The 23,291-nt window shown below is 44.3% G+C and overlaps 1 long non-coding RNA gene across 3 annotated transcripts in view; it reads left to right on the forward strand.

The window, feature by feature from the left end:
• Window positions 1-10,260: 10,260 nt before the first annotated feature.
• Window positions 10,261-23,291, forward strand: part of LOC309817342 — a 55,651-nt gene continuing 42,620 nt past the window's right edge. Inside the window, exons 1-2 of one of the 3 annotated variants that reach the window (XR_014296113.1) lie at window positions 10,261-10,373; window positions 19,486-19,594. This is a non-coding gene — a long non-coding RNA (uncharacterized lncRNA). Of the gene's footprint in view, window positions 10,374-12,343; window positions 12,855-19,485; window positions 19,595-23,291 lie in introns of those variants that run through there. The other 2 variants (XR_014296115.1, XR_014296114.1) reach the window with 2 other exon arrangements.

Genomic DNA, 23,291 nt, shown 5'->3' on the forward strand with positions numbered 1-23,291 from the left:
GTTGTCCAGTGCTTCCCAATTCAACTTAATATGCCCAATTCTTATGATAAGCACAGCCTATACTACTTCAGCCAAATCAGAACATTCTAACTCTCCAATTCAATCAGGGAGGAAGTCAGGGTTCCACGAGCAATGTGAAAAATCACTGCGTCATTGTAAATTAGAACTGTCATCAGCCCTGTGGCCCCTGGACTGTCCTCATCACTAGGCTGTGAACCAAAATGACTTAGGGTGAATGTATCTGCAGGAGAAGAGCTTCAAGGCACAGGACAGAGGGAACCGCCTTGTTCAGAGAATAGAGGGAAGAAATGTTCATGAAAAATGAAAAGAGGAGGCTTGTTATCCAGCAAATAGAGGCTCTAGAAGCATCAGTATTCTCTCTGTAACTAGTTTGTTTTTAAATATGAAAGTGAGGGAATTCCCTGGCGGTCCAGTGGTTACAACTCCACGCTCTCACTGCTAAGGGTCCGGGTTCGATTCTGGGGAACTTCTCCTTGATCCCAGCGCCTAAATATGAAAGTGATACATGCCCATAGTTGTTTTTTTTTTTAAGTTCAGTCAGCAAAAGGATATAACAGGAATTACATTCAAAATATTTTACAACAGCAAGAAAGGCACAGACCCATCAGAACAGATTCCAGCCATTGTACGGAGTAGGACCCACTGAAGAGCAGTCTCTATGTACAACCCAAGAGTCTGGATATCCAGCACCCCAGAATCCCACTTGCACTCCCCACAGGGAACCACTGTCCATTTCTTAGGACTTGTTCCAGAAATGTTTTGTGCCTCTACCAGCATATCTATGTGCCTATTCACCCCTTTTTGGAGAGATCTCTGTTTTTAAGACACTATTCTGTTCTATAACATGCTTTTTTCTTTTAATCATGTATCTTAGACATCATTCTACATCTGCACACACAGAGCTATCTCACTTTTCTTAAGCTTTAGCAATGCTACTCAAAGTGTGATCTGGGCACCAGTGTTAGGCCAGGAAATGTGTGTTCTGCTCTGAGAAAACCTAATGGAGAGCTTGCACCAGAATGCAAATCAACTCCGTCTCTAAATACACGCTTTCCTTCAGGTGAGACAGACGTATATTTTTGTCAGCGAGATTTTGTTGTTAAAGTCGCTGCTTTACATTCTGGCTCCAGTTCCTTATCTCCTAGCAGACCAGCAACACACGAGAGAATGTCTACTTCAAGCAGCACCAGAATAGCCATGGAGTATGTACACTGTAAGTTATTTGACCAATCCCTTTGTGATTGGCATTGAGGCTCATACAAGTGAGCATACATCTTATGCACCTGAGAGAATATTTCTATGGGAGAGATTCCTAGGAGTGGGATCAAGGGTTGTGCAATGGATGAGAATGCTGATCAGGATGGTGGCAGAGGTTAGAAGTGACCCCAGAGATAACTAATCCAACTCTTACATTTCATTGGGGAGAAAACTGAAGCCAGAAAGGTAAAAGCAAGCTCCAAAGTCAAACAAGTCAGTGGCAGAAGTAGGAATGGCCCAACTCCTCTGAAAGGCACTGGGTATCAGTGGAGCAACAAACTGGACATGAGGCCTTAGAGTCTGAGCTAAGGGGACTGGGGAACAGTCCCAGGGACACGTCCAGGGACAGAGTGACTGTCTCTGATATCAGTATAACATGGGACAATTAAGGGTGTCTCAGGGTCACGCTGGGGCCTGATTGGCAGGAAATGCAGGTCCTGTTTTCATGGGTGTTGCTAGGCCTCTTAGGAAGACTTTGGAGCACACTGCTTGGGCCTGATTGAATCCATCTCGTGGAGGGAGGAAGGAAGAGGTTACATTAGCCCGGGATATCCTATGAAGGCAGATAATTCACCTGTGATAGTGGGTTGTGGTCAGAGGAAGAAATGGAAGAGTGAAAAGGAATTAGAGGCAAATGAAAGATTAAAAGGGCAGAAAACAAAGCTGTGTAAGACTATGACAGAGGCAGAGTTTCAACAAAGGCTAGAGGAAGTCATCACAGATTTAGAAAAAGGAAAAGAGCCATGGAGTCTTGGAAGCCGAAAGAGCCAAGTTCCCAGAAGGAATAAGGAGACAGCTGTGTCAAAAGCTGCAGGGGTTCAAGTGAGATGAAAACTTTAAAATAACATTGGATTTGGCAACATGGAAGCCACTGGTGACCTGGCTGAGAGTCACTTCAGTAAAGCAGTGACAGCAGAATCCAGGTTGCAGTGGCTTCAGGAGGGAATGGGAAGTGAGGAAATGGGGCCATTGAGTATAGATGTGCCCATGACTGGCAGACTGGTTGGGAAGGTGGGAGGGGTGGGGGGAGGAGGCAGCTGTGGGAACCAAGGAGCATGTCCCAGAAGACCTTCGCTCCACTTCTGCATCTACACGGGCAGTTTACTCACGCTCAAGGCCATAAGTAGCTGGAGAGAGAAAGCGGGAGCCCCAGCTTCCTCTACCAGCCTCAGCGGAATCATGGTTCCCTGGGGATTGGTATAAATTATCCATAGTAACAGAACTCAGTGCCCAGCCTGTTTGCAAGACCTATGCGTGGGGTATGAGAATAACAATAGTCACCATTTATCGAGAGCTTATTTATGCAGAGCTAAGAACTTTATGTAAATTACCTGATTTAATCCTCACAACAACTCTGTGAAGTAGGCCTTATTATTTCCTCCAATTTGCAAATGATGAAACCTGAGATGCAGAGAGCTTCATTAGCCTGCTACAGGTCATCCAGCCAATAAACGGCAGCATCAGGATTCAAACCCAGGTTCGTTCTCTCCCAACAGTGCTCCTAAACATGAAGGTGGGGTCCCTCAATCTGGACTCTATGAATCACAGGCATCAGCGTCACCTGGGGAGCATTTGAAACATGCAAATCCCCAGGTTCCACAAAAGATCTACTGACTCCCAATCTATGAAAGTGGAGCCCAGAATCAGAGCTTCTATCTGGCTCCTCACATGATTCTCATGCTCAGAGAAGTCTTCTCATGTGAAGAATTTTACCTCCTTACTGTTCGAGCTGCCTGTCATTGGTTGTCATCCACATTGGGATTTACACTCTTCCCTGAGGTTAAAGACAGCCTGGACTGCTTGTCTGAGATAAAATAATTTCTCAGGCTTTAACTTGGGCCTATTGAATGAGGATTTCCAGGGGAGAGGACTGGCCATCTGTGTATTTAGCAAGTTCCCCAGGTAATTCGTATCTTCAGAGAAGATTGAGAAATATTGTTCTGTTATTTGCAGCTGAAAGTATTGTAAGCACTACCCCAGACTCTAATTTAGGTTCTAACACTTAATTATTCCAGGATTCATTTTCCTTGTCTATAAAGTGGGCATAAGTATGCCCACCTGGTAGAGCTGGGGTGACAATGAGATACTGTACCAATTAGGATTAGATTTACCTGTGTATAACATAAAGTAATAATGGCTAAAACAAAAGGGTTTATTTTTCTCTCAGGTAAAAGTTGGAGCTAGGCAATCCAGAACTGATATGAGGTCTCTAATCATTAGGGACACAGACTCTTGCTGTCTGTCTTTCCATCTGCCCCGTCATTGAACAGGATTTCAATGAGGATTTCATTCAATCCTCATTCATTAGTAGCATATTGCCTCTTGGCACAAAATAGCTGCTGAGGCTGCAGCCATTTTTTCCATAGTCCCAGCAAGAGGGAAAGGAAGAAGGGATGCACCTCCTACTCAAGTCAGATCCCCTTAAGGAGTATTTCTGGCAGGTCTTCATAACACTCCTGTTTATGTTGCATGACCAGGAGTCATGCAATATAGTCGCAGAGCCACACCTAGTTGCATGGAAGCCTGGGAACTAAAATCCTTTAGTTCAGAATCAGGTCTTTGCCACCCCCAAATAAATCAGGCTTCTGTTACACTAAAAAAAAAAGAAGAAGAAGAAGAAGGGGCTTCCCTGGTGGCGCAGTGGTTGAGAGTCCGCCTGCCGATTCATGGGACGCGGGTTCGTGCCCTGGTCCAGGAAGATCCCACATGCCACGGAGTGGCTGGGCCCGTGAGCCATGGCCGCTGAGCCTGCGCGTCCGGAGCTCTGTGCTCCGCAACGGGAGAGGCCACAACAGTGAGAGGCCTGCGTACCGCAAAAAAAAAAAAAAAAAGAAAAAAAAAGAAAAAGAAGAAGTTTAATAAAAATTGGCAGCCACAAGGGAATTCCCTGGCAGTTCAGTGGTCAGGACTAGGTGTTTTCACTGCTGTGAGCCTGAGTTCGATCCTTGGTCGGGAAACTAAGATTCACAAGCAGTGTGGTGCAGCTCAAAACAAAAAAAAAAATTGGCAGTCACAAAGATATTCTTCCACAAACTTCCTACTGCTGGGAGCTGAGGACACCAGCTGCTATGTTTTGAAATCTATTGGCCATGGCTCCCAGGAGCTGCACCCCACCCATGGCTGAGTTTGATGGCGTACAAAGTCAGACCCAGTCCTGAGAGACAAGGGATTCCTTTATTGGCTAACTTTGGCTCAAGGACTCCCTGACAGCTTTGCCAAACCTTCCTTAAACTGCAGGGCAGTCTGGGACACTTGCTCCCACCTTCTCTCCGTCTCTCCTTCACTTGGGGTCTGATGGCCTTCCTGGCCTTCTCTAGACCCCACCCTATTTCCTTTCACACAGGCATTTCCCCCTAGTAAAATCCTTGCACGGTTAATCCCAGCTTGGTGTCTGCTTCTTGAAGGACCTGGACTGACAAAATTGGCAAGGCAATTCTCAGTCTCTAGCATAGATTTATTTAAATAATGCATATAGCAGCTGCATAACTCAGGGATGAGCATGTAGTAGGCACTCAATAAATAATGGCTGTGTGGTGATCATGCTGGTGGTAGTGGAGGAGGAGGGAGACAAGGGGGAGGGGGAGGGGGGGAGAAGGGGGAAGTACAGAGCCAGCCATGGAGAAAGGAGTGTCTATAGATTGGTGGGACAAGAGGCTGAAGCAAATCACCCTGTTTGATTCTCTTCCACCCCCACAATATTTCTATTACAGTAAAATCTGGTTAAAATCAATACCAAAGTCAGTATGAAAGGGGCAAAATAGACCCTAAACAGTTGTCATCCTGGGGAGACTGAACTGTTATTACTTAGCATCAGCCATTTCAAGTCATTTTTCAACCAAAAAGAACAGGGAAAAAAGAAGAAGCAAGAAATAGGGCAGGCCCCAAGACAAAATTGCACAAACTAAACCCAATGTCCTGAACAACTCTGGTCCTCATATGGAAAAATGGTGATCAGAAATTACTTGTTGTAATGACCTAAGAACACTATTCCCATGAGAAAGTTTTCAGCATAAAAGTTAAAGCACATGGGGCTTCCTTGGTGGCGCAGTGGTTGAGAGTCTGCCTGCCGATGCAGGGGACACGGGTTCGTGCCCCGGTCTGGGAGGATCCCACATGCCACGGAGCAGCTGGGCCCATGAGCCATGGCCGCTGAGCCTGCGCGTCCAGAGCCTGTGCTCCGCAACGGGAGAGGCCACAACAGTGAGAGGCCCGCGTACCGCAAAAAAAAAAAAGTTAAAGCACATGCAAGTCTCTACAAAAATAATGAAGAATTCAAGGAGATAAGACAGTGAGGGAAGACGCAACGGGGGAAAATGTGGATGTAATCTGTATAGGACACAAAAGTTCTTGGGAACTTAATTGACACTATGTACTTGGCACATGGTAGAAGCTCAGTGAATGATGGTCGCCCAGGTAACTGAATGGCTCACTCAGGTTATAGTTCATCATTCATTCACACATTGAAGAAAGATTTCTAGAAAGCCTACTATGTGCCAGGCCCTGTGCTAGGCCCTGAGGGTGCCACAGTGAACAAGACAGTTGAGATCCGTGTCCTTACCATCCTTCTGCAGAGAAATCTGCTTTGCAGACACTTTATGTGGGTCCCTCTACCTCTGTCTTTCCATAAACACTGCCTGAATTGGTGACCATGTCTAACAGATTAAAGCCTATACATTTTTAAAAAATATTTATTTATTTATTTAGCTGCTCCAGGCCTTAGTTGCAGCATGCAGGACTCTTTGTTGTGGCATGGGGGATCTTTTAGTTGCAGTATGCATGCTCTTAGTTGTGGCATGCAGGATCTAGTTCCCTGACCAGGGATCTAACCCAGGTCCCCTGCATTGGGAGCATGGAGTCTTAGCCACTGGACCACCAGGGAAGTCCCCAAAGCCTATACATTTCTTCTAAAATATTTTCTTTGTCTCTGAAACCAAGTTGACACACCCATGTAAAATGATCCATGATGCCACCTTGGATTTCTGTTAAATAACTTTGTATTAGTTATCTATTGCTGTGTAACAAATTAACCCCAAAATTAGCAGCTTAAAATAACAAACATTCATTATCTCAGAGAGCTAAGGACTGACTTAGCTCAGTGGTCCAGCTCAGGGTCTCCCATAAGGTTTTGGTCAAAGTGTCAGTTGGGGCCACCATCATCTGAAGGCTTGACTGGGGCTGGAGAATCTGTTTCCAAGGTGGCTCACACACAAGGCTAACAAGCTGATGCTGACTGTTGCCAGGGGACCTCAGTTCTTTGATACATGGGTCTTTACATAGGGCTCCTCCTGACATGGCAGCTAGCTTTCCCCAGAGCAAATGATCTGATAGAAAGACAGACACAGAGAGACCAAGAAAGAAGCTGCAATGTCTTTTATAACCTAATCTCAGAAGTGACAAACCATCACTTTTCCTGTACTCTGTTGGTCAAACAGACCACCCCTCTAGTACAATGTTGGCAGGGACTCCACAGGGTCTGGAAACCAGGAGCAGGGGTCACTGGAGGCCCTCTTGGAGACTAGTTACCACAGCCTCCAAAGAGAGCTTCCTCTCCCCAAACTCCACCCAAACCCCAGTGGGGGAGAGGGTGTGCATGCAAATTCCACTGTGTGAAAACACAAAGGCACACAGCAGTAAATTCATTCTGTCCTGGAAACCCAGTATTTGAACCCCAGAGAACTGCCTTTCATCAGTCCTACTTTAGCACCACACCATAGGCCTGCATAGAAGGACATCATAGAAGCAGCTCCAATTAAGTCATCAGTGTCTGTTTCACTGTTAGTGTCCTCTCTCTGAGGACCCACAGGAAAAAATATCTCTCTGGTCTCAGGGTCAGGAAAAGTTGTGCTTCTCCTGAATAACTACTTTGTTTTTCTCATGTAAAATGTGGAATTCTGTTACCACTCACGTCTCCCTCTTTACTTTGGCTATTGGGAAGCTCGGAGCCAACCATGTAAGCCTCTGCTGGTGTCCATCTCCTTGAGCTAACGTCACCCTGGAATTATCTTTTCTACTTGTTCTATATCCCCTCCAATCCCTTTTTTTTTTTTTTTTTTTTTTTTGCCATGCCACGTGGCTTGCAGGATATTAGTTCCCTGACCAGGGATTGAACGTGGCCCTGGCAGTGAAAGAGCTGAGTCCTAACCACTGGACAACCAAGGAATTCCTTCCAATCCCTTCAACTTTTTATTTTATCCTTTTGTATGTTTTGTACTTTTATAATTCCTCTCAAAGCTTTTGTGGATTGGAGTATAAATACACTGATAAAGTTTGTGTCCAAACGCTGATGACTTGCACACATGTGCCATCTAGTGGTGACAGTGATAACTGCCAGAATAGAAACCTCCCTGATTTTTCAGATTTGTTTTTTCAGAGAAGTGGTGGTGTGGGAGTGTGGAAAAGGAGGGAGACCAGAACCGCTCTCTGTGCTTTGTCAGGGAATTGAGACTGTGCTGGGGACTAAAGAGACTATAGGCAGGGCAAAGGAGCAGGAGATTCAATGGCTAGAATGTGACATGATTTATTGGAATCTAAAGAAGCCAAAAAATAGCGAAGACCCAGCAAATGAGGAAGGCACTGGCAGTAGAAATGTTAAGTGAAAGGTGTTAGAAAAACTGAACAATGAAAATAGACCTGATTCAGGCAGAAGATCACTTGAAAGGTACTTAATGTGGGTTGACTGCAGATGTGACCAGCCATTTTTAAGCATTCACATTAACCATAGGAAGAAGCTTAGAGTCTAATTTCGTTTTACTCAGGAGAAAACTGGGACCCAGAGGCACGGAACACCTTGTCCAAGGTCATACAGCCTGTTACTCACAGGTCCAGGATGACCCTGAGATCAGTCCTCTTTTCCCAGTACCACACTGCTTTTAATCATATGTAACAGGTGTTCATTTGGGCTTTCATTTTGCACACAGGATTTTAAAATAAAAAATTGGACTGTCACCAAAAATTGCTGGATCCAGCAGGCTTCCAAGGAATTATTACTCACTTGTTTTGCAGCTGCCCCGCGGCACACCCACAAAGGGTCTGGATGAAGGTGGTTATGAAACACTGGCTTCACCAACCTTCACTAGATGGCTCATGCCACTAGTCCACAATGATGGGGAAGGATTCTAGAAGCCAGTCGCGGTAGCTGAGAGAGCTCCAGCCTGGGGAAGAGAAGATAAGTTCATTCAGCCAGTGTTAACCTAGCATCTTCTCTGCGCCAGGCTCCAGGCAGGATGCTGAGGTGGCAAAATCAGCAAGGCACTGGCCATATCCAGGAGCCATACACATTCCATTTGTCTGTACCCTGATGTGTGTTCCTGGGCACGGCTTGAGCTGCAGCTAAGGGATAGCTTGGATCTGGAGGGCCCCTGAAGACTTAGCCCAGGGGTCCGTAGTCTGAGGCTGAGCTGTCTTGGAAACAGCCTAGAGTCAGGGGACCACTGGGAGGACGGGAGCTACTATCTAAGCAGAACTTGAGACACTACCATATCAGACAGTGTAGATATAGAAGAGTTTCATCATCTCAGAGAGTTCTACTGGACAGCACTGGCCAAGAGCACCCTTTCCTGGATTTTCTGCATCTTACCAGTTCTTCCAGGCCCTTCAGATACTGACACAAGCAAGAGAGTGATATGAGTCACTGGTTTCTGGAGGGGGCAGAGCTCCATGGCTGTTCCAGATCTGATATCCTCAGAGGCACAAATGACCCATCTGAGACAGAGGGCACTTGGAGGTCAGCTCTTTAAACTCTTCAGACTTCTATGCCCATAAAAGATGCCAAAATAGGGGCCGGGGAGTAGAGGGAGTATTAGGGGCCTCAATTTTTGAGGTCAGAAAGACCTAGGTTCCTATCCTCTCAGGTTTGAGACAAGAATTAGAATTACAGTAAGTCCCATACATACGAACGAGTTCCCTTCTGAGAGGGCGTTCATAAGTCCAATTTGTTTGTAAGTCCAACAAAGTTAGCCTAGGTACCCAACTAACACAATCGGCTATATAGTACTGTACTGTAATAGGTTTATAATACTTTTCACACAAATAATACATAAAAAACAAAGAAAAATAAAACATTTTTAATCTTACAGTACAGTATCTTGAAAAGTACAGTACAGTACCAGCTACATCACCGCCGCTTTTACGCTTGCTTCCGGACATCCTGGGCTTTAAATAAAGATATTGTACTACTGTACTCTATACAGGACTGTACAGTGAAGTACACAAAAGCATAACCACTTATAGAGGATGAACTCATGTGACAACGTACGCCAGACACGTGACTAACTTATGTGACTGGACATGCGAATGCAGGTTCACATCTTTGAAAGTTCGCAACTTGAAGGTTCGTATGTAGTAGATTTATTGTAGTTCCAACTGTACTGAGTTCTGACTACAGTACTAGCTGTATAGTCTGGGCAGGTCAACAACCTTTATCCACCACACCCTCAGATTTCCCCTCCGTAAAATGCAAATACCCCTGCACCTGGGCAGAATGAATATCCTCAAGTGCAGAAACAGTAAGCCTAGGGGAGAGTCCTGGTGGCCCAAACAACAACCAGCTACCGCTGAGAAAAGCGGGAAGAACAGCGGAGCTCCCTGAGGTGGAAGGTCACTGCCAGATGCAAGTCCCAACATAAAATAGATCCCCCTACATGCGCAGCGCCATGATTCTTTGCACCCTTGTAAAGTGTCCGGTGAGCAGCAAGAGCTGGGGCTAACTTAGGGCCGTTATCATCTGTTTCTTTTGAAGTAGAGCCCCTCATTTCTCAAAAGATCTCACAAAAATTTGCTTAATAGAAATATAAGCTTGGAGGATTCTCAGGACTACAGTGTACCCACTAGTTCCCTCCTCACCCGCGACCCCCAGGGCCCAGGAGAGACGCCAGCCCCGGCAGGACCCGGAGACCTTCAAGTTACTACACTTCCCAGAGGCCTCTGCGCAAAGAGAGGGGCCGGGCAGTGGCTCGCTTCCCCCGCCTCCACAGTGCGGGATGTTTTAATCCCAGAGGTGTTACCCTCCTGGCGCTCGACAAGGTCCCCACGGACCCGGAACAGCCCCCATCTAATCAGCCGGGAAGAAATAAGCGCAGCAAGACACTCTAGGAAAGGTAGTTTCCAAAAATATTTCTGGGAAACGGAGGGAGGCAGCGAGGTTTGCCAGCCAATTAAGAGCCGGGCTCGGGGCTTGTCACGTGACTCGCGCGGTCAGCTGTTTTGGGGCCTGGGCTTGCCTACGGGAGCGGGCGTCCAGAGCTGTGGGCAAAGCTACTGCCGCCGCCTGGACTGGCCTCCTCAGCCCCTGAGCCGTCCCCGCTGGCCAATCACAGCGCTGACCGCATATTTGCATATATTTGAACTTGGCGCTGGAGGACCTTGCAGTGCTCATCTCCTGCCTTGGCCTCTGCCGCAGCCAAACTGAGGCACTGGAGTTGCTTCAAAGCTTTATTGGATAAACCATTCATCACCTGTTGGGTTCACCTCATCTTTGGGGGCCTTTTCTACTCTCTGTTCTCATTCGGCCACTGTGTCTTCACCCATGACCTTGTCGCCTCAGAAATTTAAGTCCTGGGACCCGTCTGTTTCTCGTTATCGGCCGCCTCTAGTTTTATTTCTTTCCCTACCCGGCCTAAATCCTCAGAATCCTGTCCTGCCTCATGTGCTTCTGTAACAACCCCAGACCGTCGATTCATACAATCGCCTGCTTTGGGTTTGCTAGGTGCTTCTGGAGAGGGAAAGATACAACACCAATTTAACAGATTGGTGCCACTGGGATCAAGATCTCAGATGTCAGCTAAACTCTAAGCTCCGTGGGATTGGGACAGCACTGGGAGGCCAAAAAAATAGAGGCGGAGAGTTTGCTGCTGAGACCTCTGGTGGGAGTACGGGGTTTTGCAAGGGCAATTTTTGTCGCATTCCACCTCATGTTTGTCCTATTAGAGGCTGAGAATGAAATGTAGAGCAAAGCAAAATATTAGTGATGAGAATATTCTAGAATGGCACGTTGGTGAGAAAGTATCAATAGAAGATCCTGTGAAGACTCAAACGAATGTTAAGTAACATGAAGAATGAAATGAGAAATAGCAAGAAAGCATGCAAAGATGCTAAATTGGGATAGTTAAAAGTTTTAAATAAACTCAGAGAGCAAGATAAAGTCCTTTAAAAAGCATTATGATGGAAAGAGATTGCGTGTTTCTGATGGCCAGCCTTCCAGAAAGATTAAAAGATTATACCCAAAAATTCCTTTGAGAAGTGGCAGTGTAAGAGGATCCTGGAAATCAGTAAGTAACCTGGCTTCAAAAATATAATTTTTAAAAAGAAGGTTTTTCGTGAGGGGAAAAGGAGATCCAAAACAGATATGTCTGGACATATCAGAGGCCCCTACTGTGTTGTATCTTAGAAGCAGAATCCCAAGTAGGCTGGGCTCCTGCTGTCACAAAGGCCATTAAGCAGGCTTTGGAGCCCCAGGGGGAGACCACACACGGCCTGAAACTTCTCAGGAAGTGTGCTGTCAAGCACTGGAGAGGAGATTTAGTTTTATTTTGTTCTCTTACAATGATTATATGTTATTAATTTATATCTTTCTGTTCCTCTATAGCATAGGGTCCATTTGTTGTGTAAAAAATCCGTGAAATACCTTAAACCCTATCTAGTGTTTTCACATACCACACTGTATTTGATAAAGAAAAGCAGCAAACTTGTCTGTTAACAGTTAACTGGAAAGGGTATTGCTTTGAAAACAATCCAATTTATTACACCTCTGTATATCAACCTTGCCACCTGATTCTAAATTTAAATACTTGCTGTTGGGGACTTCCCTGGTGGTCCAGTGGGTAAGGCTCTGCGCTCCGAATGCAGGGGGCCCAGGTTCGATCCCTGGTGGGGGAACTAGATCCCTTAGTTGCATGCCTCAACTAAGAGTCCACATGCCGCAACTAAGAAATCCGCGTGCCGCAACTAAAGATCCTGCATGCCACAACTGAGACCCGGCGCAGCCAAAATAATAAATAAATAAAATTTTTTAAAAATCAGTAAATCAATACTTGCTGTTTACCAACAGGAAATTACAGCTACATATACATGTGTCTGTGGGGGAAATGCCTGCAGAGAATAGCCACATCTTTATATGCAAAGCAAATATCCGGAACCAAACAAAACAATTCTGGAATCCCAGGCTGGACATTAACATTTTAGGAGTAGAGCCCAAGATCTCCAATAAAAAAGAAAACCTACACGTTGTAGAAAAAGAAATCACATAGACATCAATTTTCCTTAAGGTGGAGCGATTCATCTCAGATTGTTTGTTCAGGACCAGTTTGGTTGGTTGTTTTCAATTCTTTGCACACCAATACTTTTTTTTTTTTTTTTTTTTTTTTTTTTTTTGTGGTACGCAGGCCTCTCACTGCTGTGGCCTCTCCCGTTGCAGAGCACAGGCTCCGGACGCACAGGCTCAGCGGCCATGGCTCACAGACCCAGCCGCTCCGCGGCATGTGGGATCTTCCCGGACCGGGACACGAACCAGCGTCCCCTGCATCGGCAGGTGGACTCTCAACCACTGCGCCACCGGGGAAGCCCTGCACACCAATACTTTTGTAAGTAAGAGTTTATTTCTAGAAAAAATGAAATTATAATGAATTATAAAATACAAAATAGTGGCCCCATTTTTTAATGATTAGAGTCAACATACCTAAAATCACTCTAAAGTTGCTATAAGGGAATTCCCTGGCGGTCCAGTGGTTAGGACTCCACGCTGTCACGGCCGAGGGCCTGGGTTCAATCCCTGGTCGGGGATCTAAGATCCCACATCCCACAAGCCGTGTGGTGCAGCAAAAAAAAAAAGAAAGAAAGAAAGAAAAAAAATGCTATAAAAGTTTTGAAACAGTCTCAATTCTATATTTAATTCATGGAAGACCAGATAGTCAACCCCCCTTGTCCAAGGACTATATTTTATATAGCACTGAGATAAAGCATCTAAAAATGGAGATCTTTCAAAAGCATATCACTCTCTGGCTCAAACTTCCGTTATTTTTATAAGACTGACTTTTATTGTCAGTATATGAATATACCACAATTTATTTACCCATTGTCCTGTTGACAGACATTTGAATTGTTTCCCATTTTTTATTATTACAATCAATGTTGCAATGAACATTTTTGTAAATGCTTCCTCATGCACAAGTGCAAGAACCTAGGGTATAAACTCATGTTATCCTATGTGATTCATATACCCATGAGTAAAATTGCTGGGTTGAACGATGTATGCATTTTCACTTTTAGATATTGCCTACTTAGTCTCCAAAGTGCTTGTACCAATTTACGTTTACTTCAGCAGCGTGGAAGAGTTCCCAATTCTTCGTTTGATGACAAACATTTTAAATTGTCAGACTTTTTAATTATCCCAACCTGCTGGATATGAAATGGTACTTCATATGGTTTAGTTTGCATTTCCTTAGTTAATAATGAGGTTGAGCATCTTTTCATACATTTATTAGCCATTCTGGCTTCTTTTTCTATGATTTACCTCTTTATCTTTTATTCATTTTTTTATTGAGTGTTCTTAATTTTTTTTTTTTTTTTTGCGGTATGCGGGCCTCTCACTGTTGTGGCCTCTCCCGTTGCGGAGCACAGGCTCCGGACACGCAGGCTCAGAGGCCATGGCTCACGGGCCCAGCCGCTCCGCGGCATGTGGGATCCTCCCGGACTGGGGCACGAACCCGTGTCCCCTGCATCAGCAGGCGGACTCTCAACCACTGCGCCACCAGGGAAGCCCGAGTGTTCTTAATTTTTTATTTATAAGTTATTTATATATTCTGGATTTGAATCCTTGGTCAGTGATGTATGTTGCAAATATTTTTTCACAGTCTGCAGTTTGTCCTTTCGTATTTTTAGTGATGTCGTTTGATACTCAGGCACTTTTTTTATTTTAATGATGTTGACTATCAGCTTTTTTCTTTATGGATTGTGCTTTTTGTAATTTATTAAATCTTTGCTCTAAACAAAGATCATAATACATGCTCTCCTATTTTCTTCTAAAACTTTTCTCTTCTTCCTGGGTTCTTAAATTCCACTTGGATTTTGTATTTGGTCCAAGAAAGTGTTTCAGTTTTATTCTTTCCTGTATGAATAACCAATTCCTCATCTTCATTTCTGGAAAAATCTGTCCCTTCTCCACTGATCTGCAAAGCCACTTTGTTAAAGATGTCAGATGTTCCTCTATGGCTGTGTTTCTGGGCTCTGTATTCTGTTCCAGTGGTGTAGATATCTACCCCTGATCCATTGTCACAATGTCTTAATTACCATACTTTATGGTAATTACTTATGTATTATAAAATATTTATTATAAAATAAATATTTATTATAAAATAAGTCTTGTGTGCTAGAGTGAGTCCGTCATCCTCTGCTTCTTTCTCATGTGTGTCTTCTCTGTTTTTGTACATTGCCATTTACATTTTAGAATTGGCTTGTTGAGTTGCCAAAGAAACATGTCAGGATTTTTATTGTAATTGCAATAAAATCTATATATTCCCTCGGGGAATCTTTATGATACTAAGTGTTTCTGTCCAGGTTCACAATATGTTTTTCTCTTTATTTAGGTCATCTTTAAGATTTTTTTGTCTTTTTAAAAATAATTCTTAATAAAGGTTTTAAACATCTTTTGTTAGATTTATTGAAAAGTACTTTACAATTTTTTAATGCTGTAAATAACATCTTTTTTTTAAATTATATTTTCCAAATCTTTGTGTCTGAATTATAGGAAAACAATTGAATCACCTTGCTAAACTCTCATAGTTTTTCTAATAATCTGTCTGTAAATTATCTTGGCTTTTTCTATGTAGACAATCATGTAACCTGTGAATGATTGCATGAGAATGATGTGCAGTAGACTGAGTACCCACATCCTAGATGCCTGCATCACAGTCTCCTAAACCTGTGACTATGTTATCTTATGTGACAAAATGGACTTTGTAGATGTGACGAAATTAAGGGTCTTGAGATGGGGAGATTTTTCTGGATTATCACTAAAGTTCCTTTTAAGAGGCAGACAATTTGTCATAGACAGTGAAGGCTATGTGATGACAGAGGCAGAGAGAGATGATGTGATGATGGAAGCAAGGGTTGGAGTGATGTGCTTTGGTGATGGCAGAAGAGGCCACAGGCCATCTTTAGAAGCCAGAAAATACAAGAAAACTGATCCTTCCCAAGAGCCTCTAGAAGGAACAAGCCCTGCTGACACCTCAGTCCCATAAGACTAATTTCAGACCTCCAGAAGTGTGAGAATAAATTTGTGTTGTTTTAAACCACTAAATTTGTGATAATTTGTTATAGCAGCAATAAGAAACTTAACACAGGATGCATGGAAGATACACTTTTTGATACTTGTCTTGTCTGAACTTGTCTTAATTCTTCTCTCTAATTTTTGAGTTTGGCTCTAGAATTCTAGGCTGGAATCTTGTTCCCTCAGAACAAGACAGGGTTTTTTTCTCCCTTTATGATCTTTATATCATTTATTTTTCTTGTCTTACTGTACTGGCCAGACTGTCCAAATGCAATGTTGAATAGAAAGATTTTATAAGACACTCTTGTTATCTTCCTGATTTTTTTTAAGATTATATCCTGATTTTTTAATTCAAATGTATTTGACATATAATATTGTATAATAAGATGTACAATGTGTTGATTTGATAAGTCACCTTCCTGATTTTAAAGGGAATGTGTCTAATACTTCACCATTTAAGTATTTTATATGTATAAACTATTGGTAGAAAATTTTCATCAAGTTAAAGAAATTTCTTTCTTCTCCTAGTTGGCTAAGATTATTTTAAGCATAAATGAGTGCTGAATTTAATCAAATGCCTTTTCTCTGCCTATCAAGATAATCATGTAGATTTTCTCCTTTAAGCTATTGTTGTGATGATTTATAGTAATACTTTTTTTTTAAGTTGGACAAACTTTGCATTAATGAGGTAAGAACAGCTTGCTTCTGCTGTATTCACCTTGCTAAATATTAATTCACAATTTCACATCTATTTTTATGAGTCAACCTGGCTATAAATTCCTATCTTCAGCTGTCCTACTCTTGTTTTGGTTCAGGGTTTGATAGCCTCACAAATTGAGTTGGGGAGTGTTCCCTAACCTATTGTTTTGGTTGATTCTTTTCATTTTAGAACTTAAGCATTTACTTACAACTACAGAAGATACAGATTTGATTCTCTTAAATTCCACGCACTCTTATCCACAAACATACTTTCAATGCCTTCATTCTTCCTATATAGTTGTTTTGTAATTTTTGGTTCCATCAATATTCAGGATTATGTAAATATTATATACTCATGAGCCACATTGCATATTGCATTTACATACCCTTTGCTATACAACTTTTGGTTTTCCTTGGAGTATATAAGTGGAATCTTGGTTGGTTGGTTGGTTGGTTTTGGCTTAGTTTTCTATGTGCCAATTAGTAATTCTTCCTGAAGCTGTTGCACAAAACTGTAAATCTCCTCTCCATTCACTTAAATATTAGGCAACGGTCAGTTGTATGTTTTTCATGGAGAAATCTCTCCTGGAGTTTTCTTGTTCTCTTGCTCCAAACTGGATTGTTCTGTGCCTGCTTCCTACTGTTTGGGGAAATTTCCCTCAACTATCATCCTCTTTATTCCTTTTGTCTCTTTTCTGTCTTGGAATCCCCATGTCCTGGTTTCCATGATTTCCTCTTTCTTGATTTACTGGCTCATTTTTGGTGGAGCACAATTCTCTCATTTTGAGAAGGGATACACAGAAAATAAATTTTTTAAGGCCTTACTTGTTTGAGTTTATCTTAATTCTGTTCTCTCATTTGCTACTTTCATGGGCCTAGAATTCTAGATAGGAATCTTGTTCCTTCAGAATCTAGGTTTGTTGTCTTCTAATTCCAGTCTTACTGATGAGAGGACCAACACTGTTTTGATTCTCAGTTTTTTAATATGAATTGTTTTTCCTCTCATTGCTTGTATGATATCTCTGATGTTCTGAAATTTCGTAAAGATGTACTTTGGTGTAGGGTTTTTTCCCCCTCATTGCATTGGACTCTAAGGCTCTGTTAATCTAGAAACTCATATCCCCAATTCAGAGAAATTTTCTTCTAGTGTTTGTGTGTGAGGGAGAGAGACAGACAGTCAGAGAAAGAGAGAGAAAGGGAAACATTTGACATATACTGGGTTGACCAAAAAGTTCATTCGGGTTTTCTGTTATCAGCTTACAGAAAACCCGAATGAACTTTTTGGCCAACCCAATATATAAGAATACAAATAATATTAGTTATGAAGCATCATAGTAAAATAAACACCCATGAACCCACCACCCAACTTAGGAAATAGGATATTATCAATACCTGGAACTTCCCTATGTGCTCTTTTTTTTTTTTTTTTTTTTTTTTTAGTATTTATGGCTGCGTTGGGTCTTAGTTGCGGCATGCAGGATCTTCGTTGCGGCACGTGGGACCCTCTGCTGTGGCACGCGGGCTCCTCGTGGTGCACAGGCTTCTCTCTAGTTGTGGCGAGTGGGCTGCAGAGCGTGTGGGCTCTGTAGTTGTGGTGTGTAGGCTCTCTGGTTGTGGCCCACATGCTCAGGAGTTGTGGCGCACGGGCTTAGTTGCCCTGCATCATGTGGGATCTTAGTTCCCTAACCAGGGCTCGAACCCACATCCCCTGAATTGGAAGGCGATTCTTAACCACTGGACCACCAGGGAAGTCCCCCTATGTGCTCTTTTCTGATCCCATGCCCTGCCTTCCAGGGCCACCCCTCATGCCCTAACACTCCACCAGCCACATAACCACTCTCATGACTTTTCTCCTAATTCACTTGCTTTTCTTTATTGTTTTACTATTCATGTATGTGTCGCTAAACTGTACCTTGCTGACTGTTGCTTGCTTCTGAACATCGTAGAAATGACATCACACACAGAAACAGCACTCTTCTGTGGCTTGCATCTCCTTCCACATTGTTCCTAAGAGTCATCTATGCACATACCTATAGTTTAGTATCGTTTCATTGCAGTGTAGCATTCCATTGTATGGAGATAGTACAATTTATGTAACTATTCTCCAAAGGACAGGCATTAAGTTATTTCCTTTTTTTTTTTCCCTATCATGTCTACTAGTCCGGTCATTTCCTTCCCTCATTTTCTCTCTTCTCTGAAACTTACATCAGTCAATTGTTGAATCTTCTGGGCTAAGCCTTGAATTTTATTAGCTCTTCTGTCCTGTTTGCTCCTTCTTTGTAGTTTTTTTCTACTCTCAGAATTTCTCAAATTATGCTCTAAATCATCTATTGGCTTTTTTTATTTCTGCTAAGATGTTCTGAATTTTTTAAAGCTCTTATTCTCTATAAGTTCCTTTTCTTCGGTTACTCCTGTTTGTAGTTTTCATAGATACAAATGTCATGGAAGGGGAAATTTCCCTCTTTCCCCTCTTGAGTTCTTTTGGCTGCTCTAATAGTTAAATTGACACAAGACAGATTAACAGGAGAAAAAAAAATTAATTTGTGATCACAGAGGTCTCATAGAAATGGGACCCTCAAAGTGACCAAAGCAGACTGTTTATATATCATTTTTAGACAAAGAAATACATAATTATTTGTGAGGATTTCATAAATCAGCGGGGCTTGTGCTTAAGGTAACAGACTAAAGAATAAGTAATGAAGTTTGTTTATAGCTTTCTTAAGCCTTGAGTTCCCTAATTCTGGTGATAAGGTTGCTTTCCTCCTGGTTTGGAAGGGTACTTTCATATGGGAGAATTATTTCCCACTTTCAGGGAGTTAGAGTGGGTTTTTCTATATAAATCATTTTTTTACCAGCTTTTTCTCAAGTAACATTAATTGAAAATAATCTATATGCCATGGAGACATATTTTGAGGCAGCCTGCCCTGGGTCCCAAAACAAACAAGGTTTAGAATTTTCTTGCAATTTTCTTTTGCTTTCTGCATTCCCTGTTTCCTCCTAGGGTGGTTGGTTGGGTGATTAATGTATTTATGTCTCTATCTTTGATGTTAGAAACTCCCCTCTCATGTCAAGGGATGCTTAGTTGTTGTCTCTGACATAAGTAAAGGCACCAAAATGCCGATTTTGAGTCCTGGGTGCATGGGTGGGGCTTGTCTGCACGTGGGCTTCACAGTAGGCTGATCAGTTGGGCACTTGGCTATTTCACCAGGGAAACACCAAATGCTAATAGGTCTTTTCTCTTGGCCTAGTCGAAGAGAGGAATCTTCCATTCTTCCTCCCAGAGGATGTAAGCTGATCTACCATCATTCTGGCTGCTGGGCAGGGAAAGTGGGTGAGGCGTTCGCCACCCGCCTCCAGGTAGGCTTTCACTGAATGCCCATTTTTAGTACAGTTCCCTGTTCTCAACTGTGCCTCGTGTCTCCGAGTCCAGAACCTCTTAGTTTGACTTGCCCATCGTCTTCCACTGCAGGGGAGGGCAGTCGTCTGGTTGTGTGGGGCGGGAGTGGAGGTCTGGGGGGTCTCCCTGTTCCTCAAACAGATGCACAGCCAAGACACACTTCCTATTTTCAGTCCTACCCCTCATCCCCATCTTCAGGGCTGTTCCAGGTGGAGTCCTGTGGCAAGGAGTCCACCTGCTGCTTCTTAACTGTGCACGACCTCCCTTCTCAGGGTTAGATTCCGGCCTTCTCTGCTCTCCTAAATCAGTTACCGCTGACTTTTCAGCTTTTCTTGTCATCTGTCCTCTGTTCCTGCATCCTCTCCAACCCTCTTGGTCCTTGTGGATATATGCTTTTTCCCTGTTAATTTCTCTACTTACATTCTGAGGCTTTGGGGACAAGGTGGAAAGAAATGCACGTGTTTTCAGTGTCACCACCCCCACAATGCACAGGCTTCGGAATGTGGAAAGTCCCCGAGAGGAGGAGCAGAGGAAACTGCAGGAAGTCTGCAGCAGCCTCCGGTTCTCAGAGCCTTGCCATGGCTGGCCAGATGCCTGACACGGTATCCAGTTCTGTGGTGAGCAGAGAGGAGTTCTCTGCGCGTGTGTTCAGAACAGTGACACTTGTGCGGAGAACAGCAGAGGAGGGTGCTGTTGAAATGAGGAAAGAGAGTCAGGCTCGGCTGGAGCAAGCGAAAGTCTACTGGAAAAGCATTGATGGCCAAGATCCAGCTGCATCTCACCCACCCCATTCCCCCCCCACCCCGCCGTTAGGAGAGTTAATCCCAGGGATGGCAACGTTGCACACTCTTGAGGGACAGCCCAGGGTCACAGAGGTCACCAGCAGCCCCTCAGACTCAAGGGGTCCATGTGGCTAGGACTCCAATCCCTGAGGGTAACTTCATGAAGTGGGGAAAACAGCAGATTTCTCATCCTCTGTCAGAGGGCCATCCCCAAAAGCCAGGACTTGGGCAACGACAACACCGGCTACCGTGCTTCCAGCATGGGGTAGATAGCCACAGACAGGAGAGCTGTGTCTCAGACAGGATGCTAACTTGCCCTTGGCCTCTAGCAAACCAAAGTCAGGTGGGGCAGGTTCTGAAAGGGAACAGCAGTAGTCGCCTGTGCAGCCAGGGCTCCGTGACCTGGGGTGGGGACTTTATTTCCTCCTCTAGGAGGGGAGCTGAGTAGTTCCACGTGCAGGTTCTGAGGGGCTGATCCCAGGACTTGGTGTGAGTGCTCACCCTTCCTTTCCGACCGTGAGCACCCTGCAGCCCTCCTGAGACGCTAACCCATGCCTGAGAGAGGCTGGAAAATGGGAGAAGGAAGAAGTATGCTCTGAGGTATTTTCAATACCACCAAGCAAGTCTTCCAGCTCTTAGCAGATACCGACTGGGTGTCCGACAGTTGAACTCAATTCTGACTGTCTACCTAGAGTTAGCACCAGATGCCACAGGTTAAGGGCTCAGTCCCGCAAGACTGCTGCAAATTCAGATGTGATGCCAAAATTCGGCCTCTGTACACCAGTACTGAGTTCAATCTCGGAGACGGAGTTTTGAGTGAAGTAGAAAAGAATAGCTTTATTGCTTTGTCAGGCAAAGGGGGCCACAGTGGGCTAATATCCTCAAAACTGTGTGCTCTGACCTGGAGCGGGTAGTGAGGAGTTTTATCATAATGGTTCAAAGAGGAGGGCATGATCAGCTCACGGACATTCTTCTAATTGGTTGGTGGTGAGGTAATCGGGAGTCATCATCATCAACTTTCTGGTTCCAGCTGGTCTGGAGTCTACGTGCTTGTGGGCAGCATACAGTTAACTTCTTTCACCTGGTGGGGCTTTTAGTGTCTGCAAAACAGCTCAAAAATATTGTTATGTGTATCCCTTGAGGGGGAACCAGGACCCTGCCCCAGGGCTGCACTATGTTTTTTGGCTGCTCCTCCCTTGTCTCCACATCCCTTCCCTTCCCTGATTAGGGACTGTTTGAACCTGTCCTTTAGAGCTCAGGGAACGTCATGGAGGCTGAATGAAGCCTATTTCCTACAAACAAAACTCGGGGGACACAGAAAGGCTTGGTTTTTTTTTTTTCTTCTTCAATCTTCATATGTTTATTTTATTTTATTTTTACTGGCAAGCCTCCAATGCAATGATAAATTGCACGTGTTGATACAGCGTATCCTTGTCCCTTTCCTGATTCCACAGAGAATGTGTTCAATAACTTACCAGTAAGCATAATGTATGCTGTAGTGTTTTTCACTTGTAGATATTCTTTATCAGGTAAAGGAAGGTCCCTTTTATTCTTAGTTGGCTATGAGTTTTGTTTGTTTGTTTGTTTGTTTTTGCGGGACGCGGGCCTCTCACTGCTGTGGCCTCTCCCATGTGGAGCACAGGCTCCGGACGTGCAGGCTTAGCGGCCATGGCCCACAGGCCCACCCGCTCCGCGGCATGTGGGATCTTTCTGGACCGGGGCGCAAACCCATGTCCCCTGCATCGGCAGGCGGACTCCCAACCACTGCGCCACCAGGGAAGCCCGGCTATGAGTTTTTATCATGAATGGGTATTGTCTTTTGTCAAATTCTGCTTTTGTGCCCAGGAGCCCCACAGGGTCCTTTTCGGTTTCAGGTGTAAGTCCAGGTTGTCACCTCTGCTTCTGACCGACCGGCTATAAATTGGTTAGAACAGTTCACAAAGCTCAGGGTAACATTTACTTACATTTACCAGTTTATTAAAAAGGATGTCACAGGGCTTCCCTGGTGGCGCAGTGGTTGAGAGTCCGCCTGCCGATGCAGGGGACACGGGTTCGTGCCCCGGTCTGGGAAGATCCCACATGCCGCGGAGCGGCTGGGCCCGTGAGCCATGGCCACTGAGCCTGCGCGTCCGAAGCCTGTGCTCCGCAGCGGGAGAGGCCATAACAGTGAGAGGCCCGCATACCACACACACACAAAAAAGGATATCACGAAGGATACAGATGAGCAGCCCACTGAAGAGGTCCACGGAGGTGAAGTCAGGAAGGGTCCTGAGCTCAGGAGCTTATGTCTGTGGGTCTAGGGTGCACTGCCCTCCCAGCAAGTGGGTGTGTTCACCAACCCAGAAGCTCATCAAATCTCCTTGTGCAAGAGTTTTTATGGAACTTGATCTGCAGCCCCCAACCCCTTCCCTTAGATCAGGGGGTGGGGCTGAAAGTTCCAATATTGTCAATCACTCAGTCTTTCTAGTGACCAGCCCCTTCCTGAGGCTATGCAGGGCCCTCTCCCCCAAGTCATCTCGTTAGCATAAACTCAGATGTCCAATAGAGGGCTTGTTGTGAATAACAAAAGACACTCCTATCCCTTAGGAAAGTACAGGGATTTTAGGAGCTCGGCTCCCGGGACCAGGGATGGAAACCAAGTATATTTCTCATTATACCACACATGCCAACACCATATCCTCAGTGACAGCTGCTTCTGCTTTCTAAGGGGTGGCATGACTCCCATCAGTGAGGAAATTATCCTCTACACGGCAGCCTCTCCCTCGCAGCGGTGGGTAAGGGGGGGGAAGGGAAAGGCCCTGAAGCAGACACTGTTGGTGCTGTGCCCAGAGCCCCCAGGACTCCTGGGCTGTTGTTTTTTTTTTGCGGTACGCGG

The sequence above is a fragment of the Mesoplodon mirus genome, assembly GCF_964341445.2.
Source record: "Mesoplodon mirus genome assembly, chromosome: 15".
Classification (NCBI taxonomy): Eukaryota; Metazoa; Chordata; class Mammalia; order Artiodactyla; family Ziphiidae; genus Mesoplodon; species Mesoplodon mirus.